A 5,749-nucleotide genomic window follows, 5' to 3' on the forward strand; every position below is an offset into this window, starting at 1 on the left:
TGTATTGAGCGTGCACACTATTCCCTAGACAACTACTTACAGGCTGCCCACCTTACAAATGTAAATACCATGCTACTTTATTTAATTTCGTATTCACTTCTCTGGTCTCAAAATATTACGGTGTTAAATAAAACCCAAGTGGTGTTGAGTTGATTTTTGTTCACCCTTCAGTACCTCAGATGAGGCAGAACTGAACCCCGGGGGTACAAGGATAGCATCTTACAAAGTTAGTACAAGGCACTGTTTGAAGTTGAAATGTGTACATGGATTGTAGGACACAGGCACCAGCTCTGAAGAAGGCAACTGAACAAGGGGATCTAGCACCCAAGTCATCTGGAGAGAGAAAGCAGGATGGTGAAGACAGGCCCCTTTTTCTTTTATGGTACTGACTGAGAATCTGAGTCCAGCAAGGGACCAGAGTAGACAGTCTCTACTTGGATGTCATCAGTGAAGCATTAGACCAACACAGGTTAGGCAACTGGCATTGTTGGGGATGGGATGTTACCCACTAGAATGGAAAGAAATGGTTACAGTTTCTGCCCAGGCTGTTCCGTCCAGTCTCTAGGATTTCCTCTTGTCTGGCTTTCTCCAGGTTTTCATAATCAGCAATGACCTTGTTCTTGTCTTTAGCTCATCAAGCTAAAGACTGGAAGATCTGAGCGTCGGCAACTGTAACTTCAAACACTGGGCTCATGCCAACAGTATCTGTCCCCAGCTTCCGTGGGAGACAAGGTTGGGAGACACCAACATCATACATGGCTCCTGCTATTTCTCCCATTTGTTTCCAGGCACCAAGAGCCTTCCACTTCATTCTGTGGTCAAAAGAATCAGACATGGCAGGGAAATGAAACCCAGATAGTCTATCACTGGGTCCTTTGAGGGGGTTCTGGCTATAGGAACTACCAGGTAGGTTGATGTGGTCATGGATTGGTATGGTATCCCCAACCTCAGACTTGGGACTGAACTTTATAGCTGCATTGGTGACCACACGAGTGTCTCTCTCCAGAAGCCAGAAAACCCTCACTGGGACTGTCAACTTCCAGAGTGGCCACACTGTATGCATTTACAATATGTCCTGCAGCATCACACAGATGCAAACAATGCAGGAACTGAAACCCCAGTTGACCACCATAACCTGGTTCTGTGCTTTCAGGAACGCTAGGGGTCTCAGTGTGGTCAAAGATCTAGACTACTGTTAATTTATCCATTAGACTTCCTAATCCAGGTCACTGCCAGTTGAGACTGGTGCTCAGTGTAAGAGAGAAGCCATCCTTAGCATTCTAAAATCCTCACATGTAAATCTGTCTCCACGGTGTCATCAATGCATTATGGTCTCTGTCCGCACTTCTTTGGTCCACTCTGCTCTGCTCTGGATCTAGTCTACACAGCGCTTCTGTGTCATCTTAAAGAAAAGATTTGAGCATCTTTAGATTTTGTTATTCATGGGAAGGGGATCCCTGGAACTCACTCCCATTGGAAAAGAACTATGTACCAAAAAAGTCAGTGCTTTAGTTCAGACTCTTTGGGCTACAGAATCTCCAACATGTTTTTAGACACGATATTGTTTAAATGTGTATCTGTGACTAAAAAAAAATGTTTCTTTAAAATCAAATGAAGTAGGATAAGAATTTATTATTATTTGAGACAGGGTCTCTCTTCATAGTCCCTGGCTGTGGGAATTCACTATGTGTACCAGGCTGGCCTTGAACTCACAGAGATTCACCTGCCTCCGTCTTCTTAGGTGTTGGGATTAAAGACTTGTGCTACCATGCCCAGTGGGCAGAGCACGATTAAAAACAAGAGAGAGTTGTTAAATATCTTTAATGTACTAGATTCCTAGTAATATGTGACATACCTGTGAGAACATAGGTAGACAGCCAGAGACAGGAACATAGGGTGGAGACACATGCTAACACCCTATAGGCATGGGTCATGGGCACTGGTGGGTGCAGGGAAGAACGGAGCCCTGTTTTGTTACTCCCAAGGCCAGAGCTGATGCAGAGAGGCTAAAAGAGGCTGCAGGAAGCTAAGGTGGAGCTTGGCTGGACACCAACAGAAGCCTAGGGCACTATGAGCCATCAAAATCTAAGGAACGAGGGCAGAACAGAAACAGGAGGTGAAACTAAGGCTCCACAGCTGGGAGAACAGAGAATCTGCCAGAAAGGAAGTCAGAAAAGTGGGGACAGGTTTCGGGTGGGCTAAGTGAGGGGCTTCACTTGCTTCTGTGTTGCTCATTCAGGGTGGCAGAGGTCAGGCTTACAGTGGATAACTGCGACAGGTACAAAGTCAGCTCTGCCATTTCTTCAGACAACAGAACCAAGAGAAAACAAGGAAGAAACGGAGACTTAGGGAGGAAGGGGTGAGTGAGGGAAAGCCCGGGAAGCGGATACTGTGAGGCTTACGGCAGAGGAACAAGGGTGGTTCCTGCCCTGGGGATTCTTACCTTCCCAGTGTTAGTCTCTCAGAATCTAGGAACAAAGCATTTTGGCCCAGGTTACTTCTAAGTTCCTTACAAGCTCCTAAATTAATAAAGTTAAGCGAAGACAGTGTCTCAAGTTTTCTGAGACTGTTAAATCAATCACTGAATGATTCATACTCCAGCCTTATTACTCAGGCAACTCAACTTCAGCGTCAACCCTTCGCTCTCCAGCATCTGCTTTTCCCAGGGCGCGGGGAATGCCTGACGCTTTCTAAGAGGGTGGGTCTCGGGACTGTGGTAGAAGGTAAGGCAAAGTACTGGGCAAGCTGCCCGCTCGACCCTCACTGCACCTCTCTCTCTGCACTCATCCCTGCATTCCAGGGCTCCACTCCCTGATCTTTAGACTGGCCAGATGATCTCACTGGTCTTTCCCGACTCTGGTTTCTATGATTCATCAGCTATAGCAACTAGGGTGGGGTCAAAAATACAGTTCCAGCCTCAGGTTATGCAGCCCAAAAGGAAAGACTCAGAAAGGCTGTTAGGAGTAGAGAGAAAGAGGATTTTTCTTATCAAAAGTTTTTTGTTTGTTTTTGATTTTGTTTTGCGAGGCAGTGTTTCTCTGTACAGCTCTTGCTATCCTAAATTCGCTTTGTAGACCAGGCTGGCCTTGAGCTCACAGTGTCTCTGTTGAGTGCTGGGATTAAAGGCCACCACACCTGGCTCTTATCAAAAGTTTTACAAATATTTTTCGACGAAATTTGAGGCAAAAAAAAAAAAGAGCGCTTATCCTGTGACAAGTGGAAACATGCTTGGTTTTGATCCTCCAGGAGCTGTCAGGATCGATCATCCAATATAACCAACATTATACTCCACCAAGTGCCAGGCACCAGGCAGGGCTGTGCGACAGATGGACAACAGGAAATGCCTCCTCCCACAAGGTTTCATGGGAACAAAAAATTATAGGCTGGTTGGTAAATGTATCAGAAAAGAAACACAAGTGCTCCAGGAACACAGAAGGAAAAAGACTTGCTCTGTGAGGAGCAGTTAACCATTAGAGAGAAAAGCAAGCCACTCCTTTGCAGCCAGTGCTTCAGTTACCCAGTATTCTTTGAAGTTATTGCACAATAGAAAAGTAAAAGAGGAAATAGAGCACACACCCACACATTCTGGACAGGCAGGAAGTGGCCGGGTAGAGGTGTGACTGCTTATTTTACACACCCCATCCTGAATAAAGGCTGGTGGCAATGTTGGTCACTAGGGATATGATTAATCACTCCATTGTGAGACTATCTTCCTCTGCTTAAGGATTTCTGTCCAAAGCAAATCCTGCTCATTGGAGCAGTGTTTTGAGGAAAAGCTAACGGTCATTCCCTGCCAAGGCAGGTGACTAAGAGGGCAAAGGTTAACAGGAAGAGAGAGAACTGCCCAGTTGGAGTTAAAGGTATACAAACCCACAGCCAGGCCCTGAGTGCAGGATACTAATCTATGAATGCAGCAGGATTGCCTTCCTTGTTTTAAGGATATTCAGTCATTTTGATGTGAGGGTCAAAGTAGAGCTCTATCAACCTAATCAAGCTTTTATAGTTGCTGATACACTGTATAATTTTAAAAATGAGCAACACTGTTTAAAAAGTTATTAGTTTAGAGGGCAGGAGAAAGTGGGAATGTGAGGGCTGGAGTGGAATCTTCAGTGGTGACATACCTACAGAGAATGAACTGACACACCAGGGGACTCTTCAAAACCAACACCCCAAGGCACGAACAGGGGTGCACAGCTATTCACAGCAGGTGCAGAGGGCATAGTGGTGCCAGCAGAGGCCGGAAGATCAGTTCACGGCCTCTCCATCAAATCCCAGGCCGGCCAGGGACTCCTTAGATAGCCAAGGGCGACCTTGAACTTCTATTTCTCCTGCTTCAACTTCCTCAGTGCTGGGGTAGCAGGCACGTGCCACCATGCCCAATCATATCAGTATTCTTTGAAGCTATTGCACAATAGAAAAGTAAAAGAGGAAATAGAAGTGGGTGTTCTACCAGCTGAGATACAGCCTCAAATCTCAGTAGTAATTTTTTTTAGGTTTATTTATTTTTACTTTGTGTGTATGTTTTCCTTACATAGATGTATGTATTTCACGTGCATGTCTGTTGGATCCCCTGGAGTTGGGATTACAGATGGTTGTGAGCCACCATATGGTGCTGGGTATTGACTCGGGTCCTCTGCAAGAGCAACACAGGTTCTGAACTGCTGAGGCATCTCTCCAGCCCCAGCTTTCAATTCTTAAGTGACTTTGTTGGGAAGTCACCAGCATCTCTTCAAATGATCATCTGGAGCTCACTTCTCCCTAGAGAAGGTGTGGAAAGGAACCCCTGCTTTATTTAACTCTTTGCTGTCCAGTAAACACAGACATCTGCCATTGTCATAGGAAGGCTGCGGGACTCACCTTCCTTTGATTTACCCATCTCTCTAGGGCATTTGCCACTGAACCTCGAAGCCAGGGCATAGCTGCATTCCTACACATATCGCAGATTTGGTTGGCACTAAAGACATAGGGTGGTGGGCTTGCCAGGAAAAAGTTGTGATTTACAACAAAAAGCAGCCTCCCAATGCAATGCTTCCCGCAGACGCCCCTCATTCCCAGCCTGTCCCCCGTTTCTTGTACAGTGGTTCTCCTTAGAGAAGGTCAGCCAAGTTGCCTACTCTCCTTCCCCCTCCCATGAAAAGCTTTTGTCTAACCCCCATGCCATCAGAATGCCCCACAGTGTTTCCGGCACAAGTTCCCTCATCATATCCTGCAGGCCCGCTTCCCCGTAGGTGAGGCCTTTGCCCCACTGGTGACCTACCACTCTAACAGCTCATGCATGTCTCTTCCTCTGCAGTGTTTGTTGTGCTTTTTCTCCCGGCTTGAAATATCCAAAACGGCTTTCAAAGTTTAGCCCCGGTGGTAGTACCCCTCGGTCTGACATGAGGACTTTAGGGGTTAAAAAAAATGGAAAAACAAAAACAAAACAGGCTTGAAGAGAAAAGGGATGGATCGTGTCCACTAGTAGGGTTGAGAGTCAGCTTTAGAGCTGCTCCCAACCTCACTTCCCATCACTCCTTCATCCAACAGTTGCCAGCTAGGGGGATTGGCGGGAGAGCCCAGTTGGTAAAATGCCAGTTGTGCAATTCCCAAGAACTCATGCAAAACAGCTGGGTGTGGTGGTGAATTTGTAAATCCAGCACAAGAGGAATGGAGGCAGACAGATCTCTGGATCTTGTTAGCCTTGCTGATCCAGAGAGCTCCAGACTCAGTGAGAGACCCTGCCTCAAAAAATAAGGTGGAGAAAGACTGA

Source organism: Microtus ochrogaster, chromosome 5 (assembly GCF_000317375.1).
Source record: "Microtus ochrogaster isolate Prairie Vole_2 chromosome 5, MicOch1.0, whole genome shotgun sequence".
NCBI lineage: Eukaryota > Metazoa > Chordata > Mammalia > Rodentia > Cricetidae > Microtus > Microtus ochrogaster.